This window comes from Rhineura floridana, chromosome 1, assembly GCF_030035675.1.
Source record: "Rhineura floridana isolate rRhiFlo1 chromosome 1, rRhiFlo1.hap2, whole genome shotgun sequence".
In the NCBI taxonomy this organism is placed as follows: domain Eukaryota; kingdom Metazoa; phylum Chordata; class Lepidosauria; order Squamata; family Rhineuridae; genus Rhineura; species Rhineura floridana.
The window spans coordinates 45736784-45751586 of NC_084480.1; the positions used below are offsets into that span (position 1 = coordinate 45736784).

Genomic DNA, 14803 nt, shown 5'->3' on the forward strand with positions numbered 1-14803 from the left:
TTCTCTATCCACTTTCTCAATGCCATGCATAATTTTATACACTTCTATCATGTCTCCTCTGACCCGCCTTTTCTCTAAACTAAAAAGCCCCAAATGCTGCAACCTTTCCTCGTAAGGGAGTCTCTCCATCCCCTTGATCATTCTGGTTGCCCTCTTCTGAACCTTTTCCAACTCTATAATATCCTTTTTGAGATGAGGCGACCAGAACTGTACACAGTATTCCAAATGTGGCCGCACCATAGATTTATACAACGGCATGATGATATCGGCTGTTTTATTTTCAATACCTTTCCTAATTATTGCTAGCATGGAATTTGCCTTTTTCACAGCTGCCGCACACTGGGTCGACATTTTCATCGTGCTGTCCACTACAACCCCGAGGTCTCTCTCCTGGTCGGTCACCGCCAGTTCAGACCCCATGAGCGTATATGTGAAATTAAGATTTTTTGCTCCAATATGCATAATTTTACACTTGTTTATATTGAATTGCATTTGCCAATTTTCCGCCCATTCACTCAGTTTGGAGAGGTCTTTTTGGAGCTCTTCGCAATCCCTTTTTGTTTTAACAACCCTGAACAATTTAGTGTCATCAGCAAACTTGGCCACTTCACTGCTCACTCCTAATTCTAGGTCATTAATGAACAAGTTGAAAAGTACAGGTCCCAATACCGATCCTTGAGGGACTCCACTTTCTACAGCCCTCCATTGGGAGAACTGTCCATTTATTCCTACTCTCTGCTTTCTGCTTCTTAACCAATTCCTTATCCACAAGAGGACCTCTCCTCTTATTCCATGACTGCTAAGCTTCCTCGGAAGCCTTTGGTGAGGTACCTTGTCAAACGCTTTTTGAAAGTCTAAGTACACTATGTCCACTGGATCACCTCTATCTATATGCTTGTTGACACTCTCAAAGAATTCTAATAGGTTACTGAGACAGGACTTTCCCTTGCAGAAGCCATGCTGGCTCTGCTTCAGCAAGGCTTGTTCTTCTATGTGCTTAGTTAATCTAGCTTTAATCATACTTTCTACCAGTTTTCCAGGGACAGAAGTTAAGCTAACTGGCCTGTAATTTCCGGGATCCCCTCTGGATCCCTTTTTGAAGATTGGCGTTACATTTGCCACTTTCCAGTCCTCAGGCACGGAGGAGGACCCAAGGGACAAGTTACATATTTTAGTTAGCAGATCAGCAATTTCACCTTTGAGTTCTTTGAGAACTCTCGGGTGGATGCCATCCGGGCCCGGTGATTTGTCAGTTTTTATATTGTCCATTAAGCTTAGAACTTCCTCTCTCGTTACCACTATTTGTCTCAGTTCCTCAGAATCCCTTCGTGCAAATGTTAGTTCAGGTTCAGGGATCTGCCCTATATCTTCCACTGTGAAGACAGATGCAAATAATTCATTTAGCTTCTCTGCAATCTCCTTATCGTTCTTTAGTACACCTTTGACTCCCTTATCATCCAAGGGTCCAATTGTCTCCCTAGATGGTCTCCTGCTTTGAATGTATTTATAGAATTTTTTGTTGTTGGTTTTTATGTTCTTAGCAATGTGCTCCTCAAATTCTTTTTTAGCATCCCTTATTGTCTTCTTGCATTTCTTTTGCCAGAGTTTGTGTTCTTTTTTATTTTCTTCATTCGGACAAGACTTCCATTTTCTGAAGGAGGACTTTTTGCCTCTAAGAGCTTCCTTGACTTTGCTCGTTAACCATGCTGGCATCTTCTTGGCCCTGGCGGTACCTTTTCTGATCTGCGGTATGCACTCCAGTTGAGCTTCTAATATAGTGTTTTTAAACAACTTCCAAGCATTTTCGAGTGCTGTGACCCTCTGGACTTTGTTTTTCAGCTTTCTTTTTACCAATCCCCTCATTTTTGTGAAGTTTCCTCTTTTGAAGTCAAATGTGACAGTGTTGGATTTTCTTGGCAATTGGCCAGTTACATGTATGTTTAATTTAATAGCACTGTGGTCACTGCTCCCAATCGGTTCAACAACACTTACATCTCGCACCAGGTCCCGGTCCCCACTGAGGATTAAGTCCAGGGTTGCCGTCCCTCTGGTCGGTTCCATGACCAACTGGTCTAGGGAATAGTCATTTAGAATATCTAGAAACTTTGCTTCTTTGTCATGACTGGAACACATATGCAGCCAGTCTATGTCCGGGTAGTTGAAGTCACCCATTACTACCACATTTCCTAGTTTGGATGCTTCCTCAATTTCATATCTCATCTCAAGGTCTCCCTGAGCATTTTGATCAGGGGGACGATAGATCGTTCCCAGTATTAAGTCCCTCCTGGGGCACAGTATCACCACCCACAACGATTCTGTGGAGGAGTCTGCCTCTTTTGGGGTTTCGAGCTTGCTGGATTCAATGCCTTCTTTCACGTATAGAGCGACTCCGCCACCAATACGTCCTTCCCTGTCCTTCCGATATAGTTTATATCCAGGGATAACCATATCCCACTGGTTTTCTCCATTCCACCAGGTCTCCGTTATGCTCACTATATCAATGCTCTCCTCTAAGACCAAGCACTCCCATCTTGGTTCGGAGGCTCCTAGCATTAGCGTACAGGCACTTGTAAGCAGTGTCTCTCTTCAAGTGTCTTTGGCACTTGTGGTTAGGCCTGTGGTAATTTTGCTCTTCTGAATTTATATCCTGTGCCCCTGCTCTCACAATGCCTACTTCTAGGCCTACCCCTTTTAAAATTTCATCATTTCTTTGGTTTTTATCCCAGGGGGGAGGTTTATTCCGAACCGGACCTTTCTCAGCTCCTGTCGGGTTTCCCCCCTCAGTCAGTTTAAAAGCTGCTCTGCTACCTTTTTAATTTTAAGTGCCAGCAGTCTGGTTCCATTCTGGTTCAAGTGGAGCCCGTCCCTTTTGTACAGGCCCGGCTTGTCCCAAAATGTTCCCCAGTGCCTAACAAATCCGAACCCTTCCACCCGACACCATCATCTCATCCACGCATTGAGACTGCGAAGCTGGGCCTGTCTGGCTGGTCCTGCGCGTGGAACTGGTAGCATTTCAGAGAAAGCCACCTTGGAGGTCCTGGATTTCAGCATCCTACCTAGCAACCTAAATTTTGCTTCCAGGACCTCACGGCTGCATTTCCCCATGTCGTTGGTGCCAACGTGCACCACGACCACTGACTCCTTCCCAGCACTGTCTACCAAACTATCTAAACGACGGGCGATATCCGCAACCTTCGCACCAGGCAGGCAAAACACCTTGCGGTCTACACGCCCATCACACACCCCACTGTCTATGTTCCTAATGATCGAATCACCCACTACAAGGATCCCTCCACCCCCTGGAGATATATTCTCGGCACGAGAGGATAGCTGCTCATCCCCCAAGGAATGGGTCCCTTCTAAGGGATCATTTCCCTCTTCCTCAGCTGGATGCTCTCCTTCCCCGAGACCATCGTTGTCCATGATAGCAGGAGAGCTATCATAGTTGGAGTGGGACACAGCTATAACGTCCCTGAAGGCCTCCTCCACACACCTCTCTGCCTCTCTCAGCTTTTCCAGGTCTGCCACCTTGGCCTCAAGGAAATGAAGTTGTTCCCGGAGAGCCAGGAGCTCATTGCACCGAGAGCACACCCACGACTTCTGTCCACCAGGCAGATAGTCGTACATGCTGCAGGCAGTGCAAAACACTGGAAAGCTGCTGGCTTCTTATCTGCATAGTTTTGTTTAAGGTTTATTACGTCAGTGGGTTGGAGACTGCGGTTTAGTTGAGGTCAGGGAACAGACGGGCAGAGTGGGGGGCCCTGGCCTCCTTGCCCTGCTGCCGAACTCGCTCTGCTGCTTAACTCGCCTTGATGCTTTGTCAGCTGGGGCTCCCTCCCTCCCTCCCTCCCTCCCTCCCTCCCTCCCTCCCTCCCTTCCTTCCTTCCTTCCTTCCTTCCTTCCTTCCTTCCTTCCTTCCTTCCTTCCTTCCTTCCTTCCTTCCTTCCTTCCTTCCTTCCTTCCTTCCTTCCTTCCTTCCTTCCTCCCTTTTGCTGACAAACCCAGACAAATTTTGGGAACAGTGTCCTGTTTGCTAGATATACACTGGCCAACAACAACAGTAGAAGAAACTTCTCAGGTCTGCTTTTGTGCAGTAGTTATCCTTGGCTATGAATGGAGCTGCCCAAGGGATCCTTGCTTGAGGTTACAAAAACTAGGTGAGCTGTTGAAATATCAGTGATGTCACAGGACTTGGTGGATTTCAACATGGGCCACTCCAGCTTTATCTCGCGCTGACACCTGGAGCTCACCTTCTGCACCCCGCACTTCTACCTATGCTGCCTTAGCAAGAACGATGTCCTTGTTGGTGGTGCCTTCCAGTGCAGGGGCAGCCCAGGCCTCCAGCTGCCCCCGCATCCTTCTGTTTGCCATTTTTGGGATCTCCTGGGAAGCTTGTGAGACTTTGGGGGCGATTTCTGTGTGTTGGACCCTGGGTGAGAGCCAGGGGGAATGGGTGGAGTCCTGGGTGGGAGCCAGGAGGTTGAGAGATGTTGAGTGGAGAAGTGCAAGGCAATTGTTTTAATATTTATTTGTTAATTTGTATTATGTATGCATTTGTATCATGGTTTTATTGTAGATTTTTATAATATTTGCTGTTTTATCTTCTGTACACCGGTTAGAGATTTATATATATATTAAGCAGTATAGCAATGGCTTAAATAAATAAATAATAATAAATAATAAATATTGAAGTACATGTCCCACTTCTGAGTGGTTAGAGATTCCAGGTGGAGCACTTAACCTGGCTTTGGTTCCTTTTGGAAGGAAATCACTATTGATTGTAAGTTATTTTAAATTGTTTTTAAGGTTGTATTTTAAATTGTAGCATGCCCTGGGGCCTCAAGGTGAAGAGTGGGTAATAAATTAAAATAAGAACAATAATTTCTTATTGGTGTTTGTAATATTTGTGTTTGTTGACAAATATACAAGTTGAGCATAGGCACAATTTAAACATTCCAACAGACAGCCAAAATCCACTGTACCCACATTCTAGAGATCTAACACCCTAATATGCTTACAGAGCCTGAACTCGGCTCTCCATCTCTTCCTTTGTGCCTGACTAAAAACTGCAGTCTCTGTTCACAGGCATCTGGATTACCTTATCCTTAGCTTGGAAGGGGGAAGGTCTGTTTCCTATCTAATTGCCTTTTCCAAGTCAGAACTTTCTAAAATGGTCCAGAATCAAGAGCAATTATCTAGCCATTTGGTTTCCGTGGAAGCACATCACCTGTCATTCCCCTAATGAAGGAAGGTATGAAGGTACGTGCCAACTTTGCTAGGGTCATTAAGGCAATCTTTAGCAACATCTCTGGTTCCATTAGACCTCTTCTGTGACCTGTCCAGATGTCCAATCTTAATATTTATACAGCTTAGTTACATGCATTTTTAAAAAGACCCTGCCTGTTGTTTACAAACTAAAAGGGACAGAAACAAGGAAGGGAGAATGTGACACAGAAAGGTAGAGGGATAGACAAGATGCTGAGGGAGAGAAAAATCTGAGAAAAGGTGAGCCTTCAGCTGCTTGCTTGTCAGGAGGCAAGGTATTCCACAGGAACAGAACAGAGTACGGTAATGGTCAGAGATGGGAACAGAAGATGAGAGAGAAGGCAGGGGGAGATAATGTAAACATTTGAATGCAAGGAGCAGAAGTTTGAGATAAATGTGATACGGAAAGGGGAACCCAATAAAGAATGGAAAGTAGAGGAAAAATTTCAAACTGAGAAGCAGAAGAAATAAGAATTGCAACAGATTTGAACACTGAAGAAAGATCAGGAGAGAAAAAATAAAACTGAAGATCATTAGTGTAAAAATGATAACTATCTACATGAATAGTTGCAAGGAAGGAAAGATGAATAGAAAAAAGGAAAGGAGTGAGAACAGAACCCTGGGGGAACCACAAGAGAAGGGAAAGAAAAAAGGAATGATGAGACACATGGAAAAAAGAGAGATTGGATCGAAGTCATGAAATAGCTTTCCTATGAAAACCTAGAGAGTTCAAAGAGGCAAAAAGAAGAAAGTGGTCAGCAGTATTAAAAACTGAAGTAGATTTAAAAAAGGAGAACTGAGCAATGACTGCAAGATACAGCTAAAAGAACATCATGGTTGGAATGGATAAAAATAATGATTTAGCCAAATGAAAAAAGGCATTGGGAAAGAACAGATGTTTAAATTTTAGGTGGGAAGGGAAGAATGGAAAAAGATAATAGGCTGACAACACTGTGGTACCTAAATAATTTTTTTTTAGAATTGGAAGGACAATATCAAACTTAAAAGGAACAAAAAGAACTAAAGGAGTCAAGAGTTTAAAGAAAAATAAATAGAACAATGGGATCAAGGGACCCTTTGAAAGAACACTTGAAACATTCATGAAATAACCTCAGTCAGGACTGCAGAGACGAGAGAGAGAGAGAGAGAATGCAGAGCTGTTGAAGAAAAAAACTGAAGAAGGTAATTTAAGAACTGAGGAAAGAAATGAGTAAATGTAGCCAAAATAGGATTATTGAACAACAAGGAGGTACCTGCATAGTTGGATGAATCCTGAGGTTTGCAGAAGTATGAACATTTTAAAAACAGAGAGAACATTAGGGGGCAATCTCTGTCCCCAAAATAACTTGTAACAATATGTTTAAACTAGGGACTCTGTCCTTGCTGGCTTACCTCGGCAACCCCACCTACTGTCACCAGTGCTCCCCCCTCCCCCGCATGGGTTGCCACTTGCCAGCACTCCCTCGGTTAGCAGCAGTGACCTACAGTGTTAGGAAGCCAGGAGACAATGGAGCTCCACCCACCCCACCCCACTTGCTGCTACTGGAATTACTTCTTGGTGTGTCCTGAGCAAATTTTCATATAAAAGCTCTGTTTTGACCTGTCCTGTTGCCAGAGAGAAAAGCAGAAGGAGTTCAGCTGAATCTCCTGGGCTGAGAATTCTGTCACCTGATTGACACCACCAAAAAGCCCTGTCTCGTGCCATCCAGCACACCACAGGTGACAATGTGGCATTGGAGTAAGGCCTCCCTTGACCATCAAAGCATATAGGTAGGGTCATATGGGTGAAGGTGTACCCTTAGATACCTGGTACCAAACTGCTTAAGATTTTAAGGGTCAAAATCAGATAATACATTATAGCAGTCTAATCTGAATATTACCAAGGCACGTGTAACTGTGGCAAGCACTGTCTTTTCTAAGAGAGGGCGAACTTGGACACCAGTGTAAGGTGTGCAAAAGCAGTTCTGGTCACCATCACCACTTTTATTATCCTGGAACAATGCTGGGTCCAAGAATACTCCCAAACATAAGCTGTGAGACAAGAAGCGTAAGAACTTACTAGAGAAGAAAAGTAAACTTTGTTTAGCTGAAGATGAGGCAAGAGAAAAGGAAGAGAACACAAACTTGTGTTGAACAAAATCTGTGGGAGAGCTAATCTTGAGCCAAAGTCACACGGAGACTCGTGTGCAGGAACTGAGATAGTGGAGACTATGACTGAGCCAAAGCTGAGAGGAGGAGGAAGCACAAGAATTAAAGGAGCAAAAAAGGAAGAAACAGCAGGGGGAAAGTTGCAAAATTGGCTGAAGTAGAAGCAAAAACAGGAGACAGCTGAGGAATAAGATAGGGGTCTTTTAGTTCAAACAGCCCTTCATGGGCTGCAGAAAAGATACATATCACGATATTTACACAAGATATCCTATGATATTCCCACATTTATAGGTGCTTCCAGGTACACATAAAATGCAGCATGTGAACAAGGTTTGAAAACCTGAAGAGTCAGGTGGCTACCAACTAAAAAAAAAGTATACCATGTAAAGCCTATCAGCTATAAATCAGTAAGTCACAAGATTTATTCTGCATACTGTTTTCTCACACATTGTTCTGAACTGAGATGATGTCTGTCACAAATGGTAGTTAAGCAAGTTTCGTTTCCTGTACTTCACATCTCATGATCTGTCCACAAAATACTGACACAACATTTTTCTTGTAATTGACCTAAAATGCTGCATTGGTGAATGGTTTACATTCAACAAAGAACTATTGTATCCATACAAGTTCTAGTCAGGATGTCAGGTCTTTACTTAGGGCACTTCAAAATGTATACATTTCCTATACAAAAAGCACTTGTATGGTGGGGAGGGAAAGAAACATGTAGATTGTAATGTGTGATAAGGGTATCTAATTGTCCAGCTGTGTCAAATCCAGCTGCAACTAGCTTGGGCTGCTAAAAGTTCATTAGCCAATTCAGCACTTCTGAACCAACCAGTTTTTGTATGGTTCATACGGAAAAATTAAAATGCCACACACATAATTTGTTTCATTTTTATCCAGCCTTTTTTCCACACAGCTCAAGGTGGTGTCCCTGGTTCTTCCTGCACCACCCATCCATCTTTTCACCAACCCTGCGGTGTAGATTAGACTGAAGGATAGTGACTGGTCAATGGTCACTCAGTGATCTTCATGGCTAAGTGGAAATTTGGGTCTCTCTAAGTCTACTTACCAAGTATACTACACTGGGTCTCAATTAGGACACTGACAGCATGAGCGGGGAGGTGTTTAATACCATTGTACCTGCTTCTTCTTCAGTGTGAGCCAGCAGACAAAGGAGTTTAGAAAAACCAAAGATGTATAAACATCCTGCCAGATATTGGTACTGCTGATTAATTCTGGTTGGATATGTATATCAAAGGCCAGTTCACTCATGAATGTTCAATGTTTGTTGACTGCAGTATGGCATGTGTGAATTAAATTCTCATCACAAATCAAATTCTGCAGAAAGAACTTCTGTATCACCTTAAACCAAGGACTTTTCAATGCTGCAAGTCGTAATGTGGTCAGTAATGAAGTAATAAGGTAAATGATGTTTGAATTACCCACAATGTCACCCTCTTCCCCCATTCAGCCTCTTGTTTTGACTGAAAATCTGGATTTTCTTATGGAGGCAGGATCATGTTCTAGCTTAGAGTTTCTGATAATGGTTACGGTTCTGTTATTCCTCTGGAGAACATAGAAGTTAAATTGTTTCATTTTGTTCAGTTTGCTTCATTCTCTCATTCCAATCCATATGCATCTGTTTTGTTATAAAGTTGTGAACAATTGTTCACAGCTACAAGCAGCAAAATGGAGACATGTGCAGCATCATATGTGATGAAATCCATACACTGTCATGTCCCCCCTCATATGGATGTAGTATGTGTAGGAAAGTAGTGATGTAATGAATTTATGGCCCTAAGATTTACCCATATGTTAATTAATGGAGCACTATAATGAAGCCTCAGAAGGAAATTGCTTTTCTTCAACTAACAGCACAATCCTGTTCATGCCTTCTCAGAAGTAAGCCCCACTAAATTTAGTGGGACTTACTGCCAGATAAGAGGATATAGGATTGAAATCTAAACAATTAGTAACTATAGTAAAATATTATTTTTAATTAAATTTCTATCCCACTCTTCTTCCCAGAAGGAGCCCAGGACGGCAAACAGGAGACAAACAAAACACTACAAACATCTTGAAACATCTCAAAAACCAAACATCTTTAAAAAAATCTTTAAAATAAAACATCTTTAAACCTTTTTTAAAAAAAAAAAATTAAAAAGCAATTCCAGCACAGATGCAGACCGAGATAAGGTCTCTACTCAAAAGGCTTGTTGGAGGAAGGTCTTCATTAGGTGGAAAAGATAGAGATGACGCCTGTCTAATATTTAAGGGGAAGGAATTCCAAAGGGTAGGTGCTACTACACTAAAGGTCTGTTTCCTATGTTGTGCATAACCGACCTTCTGATAAGATATTTGTAGGAGGCCCTCACCTGCAGAATGCAGCAATCGACTGAGTATATAAAGGGTAAGACCAACAGCAACAACAACAACAATTGCTACTGTTACTATTACTACTGTTACTATTATTTTGTAATTCCTGGGTTCTGCGCTCAGACTGGCAAAAAAAATTCAGATTTTAGAGTAGCAAAGGCAAGATAATTTCTAGTCAAAGTCTTATATAGAGAGTGACAAATCAATTTCATTTCTTTCTGTTTCTCATTTTTTTTCACTCTTAAGTCCAGTTCTTCACAATTCTGCATCGGCTTGTGAATTTTTTTAAAGTCCTCATGAAAATTGTCAATATTTTAGTACTGATTTCTCCCAATATACATATTTTTGCAAGCAATTTTCCCTAGGACATTTTATATGTTATTTTCACTAATATATGCATTTTTGTACACACTTCCCCCATTATACACATCTTTGTACACATTCTTTGGCTGGAGAACTGCATCACAAAATTCAAAGTGCAAACTTTGAAGGATAGCTGTGTTTTGGTTCTCATAATATTTTGAAAAGTGCAAATTGGGAACATCCATATTAAAATTCTAACTTAACCAAATTCCTCCCTTATCTCTACCCTTGCATTGTAACCAGGGCTGGCTCCAGGCATGCCGGGGCCCTTGGGCACCAGCCTGCCCCAGGCCCCTCCCCTTCCGTGATCTGCACCAGGAGCTTCCGAGCTGCCCACCATCCCCCCACTTCACCTACCTTTCTCTGCTGTTCTTTGCGGCTGCGTGCACTGCGCGTGCAGGGTTGCCATCAATCAAGATGGCGGCCGAGGTTTCCGTAAGGGGCTGAAGCCTCTGTTGCCATCTTGGTTGATGGCACCAATGCGTGTGTGTGCGTGCCATCAACCAAGATGGCGGGAGAGGCTTCAGCCCCTTACGGAAACCTCAGCCACCATCTTGATTGATGGCAACCCTGCACGCACTGCAAAAAACAGCAGAGAGAAAGGTAGGTGAAGCGGGGGGATGGCTGGCAGCTCAGAAGCTCCTCCTGTCCTGCAATCTGTGGCTCCTGCTGCGGATTGCGGAAGGGGAGCAGAGGGGCCCTTTAGAACCGGCCCTGATTGTGACTTTTTTGTAGTACCTGAAAGCAATTATTGTTTTAAAGTTTTAATGAAACATGGGGCAGCTATACAATTGACCCTTTGATGTTACTCTTATAAAAGAAGGCCTGACTGACTAGCTAGAGAAGAAGTCACTTTCAGACATACCAAAATTGGATCACAATAGCTCTCTCTTAGTAAGATGTTAATTAGCTAATCTTGTGACCTTTGGCAATGCCCTATGAATTTATGCTAGGATGCTCTGATGGCACTAGGTGTATTTTATTTAAGCTTTGAGAATGATTGTAAAGTAGCCCAGTTAAAGGAAGCATTCTCTTATTTTATTAAATTAAAAGCGATCTTAAGTTTTGGACAAAATTGAAGCTATCATGGCTTGAGAGTCAGTGGTTAAAAGGTCCCTGTTGCCAAAGCTTCTATTCTTTTTTCAGTTTTTACCAGTTCAAATTCCAATGCAGAAAGTATTGAAATGACAGGCTGTGTTGCTTTCTTTTGTACATTTAGACAAATGTCCAAGGGTTAGATGTATGGTGCTTTATAAACATTCCAATCTGGGAGGTCTGGGTATGCCAAACCTATTATGATACTATAAAGCAGCTCACTTACACCACAACTCAGGTCATCCAGGGCAATCATCAATGGTCTTGGATACACCTGAAATATCATAAACTGGTCACCAGCAAATTGTAGGCCTTACCCTTTCTTTTATATAGTATAGCATCTTTACAGGAAATCGCATATCCCTTTGCAAAGGCTGGTTTCTCGGTTTGGACTTTGTGAATTAAGTTATTAGCTCCTCCCATATCTCCACTAATATCTACTAAAGTTTCTTTAGTAGTACTTGATCCCAGAACTTTAGCAAATGGATAGATGCTGGGTTATTTCATTTGAAGGATTTGTATGAGAATCAGATTCCAGTTGGCTGCAAATTGGGCACAGAAAACTGAGATTGGCTTCAGATACTCCAAATTTTACACTTTATAACAGATACAAAAGTTCTGGCGCATGCAACCCAGACTTTTAAACCTTTAAAAAACCTAACATTGGCATTGACACAACATCCAAAAGGGTATTTGAGATAGGTATACTGTATCTCATAAAATCACTTAAACAGCTTTGGGAAGCTCATGTTGGCATTGATATTGAAGATGCTGATTGGAATAGCATGTGGGCCAGAAAACCCCTATGGTCAATTTCAGCACAAATTAGGGAAAACTCATTCAAAATACTTCATCGGTGGTATTTAACACCTACATGCTGCCACAGGATATGCCCTCAATCCTCCGCTATGTGTTGGAGAGGATGTGGTCAGCTGGGCACTTGGTACCACATGTGGTGTGTGTGTGATAAGAGTTCTGGAGGGATGTTTTCTGTGAACTAACGTTGATAACATGTCAAACAGTACAGCGTACACCATATCTAACTTTATTTTTGGATGAACAAAAAGATTTGTTACACCATTGCTAACTTTATTTTTGGATGAACAAAACATCTGTTACACAAAAAAGTTGTAACTTTTCTTTGAGTGGCAGCGAGGCAAGTGATTGCCCACAATTGGAAACAGTTGGTCAGTCTCAGTTTACACACTTGGAGGCAATGAGTATAGACAGTAGCATTAATGGAAAAGCTAACAAAGCAAGTCTGAGCTTTGAATGGGATGCAGAGGGAAGATGATTTTATTGAAGTATGGTACTGTTTTATTACTTATGTGAATTCTCTACAGCAAACTGTGCAACTCCTGTGACCAATAGGCAATTGTGGAGAGGGACTCTTGGATGAGCTGTTAATACCGAAGGACTTTCTCGCACTGGTGTTCTGAATTGTTTTTTTGGGGGGGGGAAGAGAGAGGGAGGATAAAGCTGGGGGACATAATGGTTAGGGGTAGAAGGGGGGAATTGGAGAAAGGGGACAGAATTGAGTTTTATTTGCATAGCTATTTTGTTACCTTTGGAACAAAAATCAATAAAATATATTTTAAAATATTTATTGCATATTAATATATTGATTTAGTATATATATAGGGTAATATTCAGTGTTATACTCAGAGTAGATCCTTTGAAATCAATGAGTATGAGTGCCTTGAGTTGGATATCACTCAAACAATTATTAAATTATGTTATTTTTTATACTTTTTTCTTCAATGTCTTTATTCATTTGATTTAATTATAGTTAAGGCTAGATGAGTATTTAATTGTTTCTAAATGTTTCTAGATGCTTTTAATTGTTTTAAATATGTATTTTATTTTTAATGGCATTGTTTTTATCACATGTGTTTGCTACCCTAGGCTCCTTTGGTAGTAAGGACGGGATATAAATTTGATTAATACATTTAATAATAATTAAATAAATAAATAGGTTTTTATATTGTTTATTTGGTTTTTTTCCCTCCAACCGGATTATAGACCAGGGGTTATTTTACTTTTACTTGTTCCTCAAGGCACAGAAAAATGAAATATAAAATACATCATTCTGAAAAGATACAAGCAATGTAGACAGCCCTGGGGGGGAGGAATTCCAGAAATAAGAGGCTAGCCTATTCCTAATTTATGACAAACTAATTAAGATGTTTCTGAAAAACAGTACCTGGTGGGAAAACATCATTAGTGTATCATAAAACTTAAGAAGCTGGCATAAGTTGAGGCACCTCCTGATGTACTTAGGAACCATACTACTTAGAGCTTTCAAAGGTAAAAATGAGCAGCCTGGATCAGGCCAGGAAATAAACTAGTAAGCAATTAAACTAAGTAGGCATAATATTTTTATTTATTTGCAATAAAATTTCTGGCTGTCTTTCTGTATCAACTATTATCTAAGTGGCTACATTATGTTCATACCAACATACCCAGCAACAGTCAGACTAGTTGAAATTTCCAGACTGTCTTCAAGGGCAGCCCCACATAGTGAATGCTGGAGTAATCTAATCTAGAAATCTCTGGTGCAGAAATTGTGGTAGCCAAGTGTCTTGTCCTCCCAACTGGTGCACCAGCTGAGCTTAGAAATAGCACTACAGGCCACAGTCTTCCATTCAGCATGGGCCTTCTGACACACAGGAAGCCAAACTGCATTTATCTCTATCTAAAATCTGGCCTGTGTATAAAGTGCTAATTGTAAAGCTTACTCTTCATATGCCTATAGACTTTTCCTCAGCCCATACCATTTTTCCCCTTTTAGAATTCAGTTTTCAAAGTCCTGATTTAGAGTATTCCAAGATTGTCCTAGTTACAGGAGAATGGGCATTTGGATCTGTCTGAAGAGATGATGTATTGTACACAAAAAAGAAATGGGGTTTCATCTGGGAATCTTGAACCTTGGATGATTTCATCTGGGATGATTTCATCTGGTGTGAAAGAGGAGAAATTCCTAATTTCCCTCTCAGCTGATAAATTCTTGAGCAGTTACCTTACCCGCAGTATACGTGGCCAAGGTTGTTCTGAGTAACACATGTTTCCCACCACCACCACCACAGGTGACTTGCACCTTTCTTTTGAGATATCTAGAAATACTATGCTGTCTGCATTCTTTTTCCTGTATTGAGGATTTAATACGTTTTCGGTCTTCAGTAAGTTTTCAAAACACAATGCTATGGCTGTGGGTCTAAAGAATTTGAAATGTTATAACAAAGAGTAATTGGAACAAATTCATAGTCCAGGAAATTGAAACTTTGATTATGTTGAAAAACATTACAAGTCTGACCTCTTTACCACTAAAGGACAGAATGTCAGGTATGAATCACAGCCTATGGCCTTAAGAACATTGGAAGCTGCCTTATACAGAGTCAGACCATTGGTTCATGTAGACCATTGGTTCAGTATTGTCTACATTGACAGGGAGTAGCTCTCTAGGATTCAGAAAGCAGGTCATGCCCAGAACTGAACTGGAGATCTTCTGCATGCAAGGCAGATGCTCTAGCACTGAGCTACAGCCCTTCTCTAA

The 14803-nt window shown here is 41.4% G+C and overlaps 1 protein-coding gene across 13 annotated transcripts in view; it reads left to right on the forward strand.

The window, feature by feature from the left end:
- LHFPL2 (LHFPL tetraspan subfamily member 2) overlaps nt 1-14803 on the forward strand; it is a 145877-nt gene that overhangs the window by 88909 nt on the left and 42165 nt on the right. The window contains exons 1-2 of one of the 13 annotated variants that reach the window (XM_061620070.1): nt 5113-5259; nt 6245-6447. The exons of 11 other annotated variants lie outside the window; for them this stretch is intronic. The gene's annotated coding sequence lies outside the window, so the exon portion shown is untranslated. Of the gene's footprint in view, nt 1-5112; nt 5260-6244; nt 6448-7797; nt 7821-14803 lie in introns of those variants that run through there. One more of the 13 variants, XM_061620012.1, reaches the window with a different exon arrangement.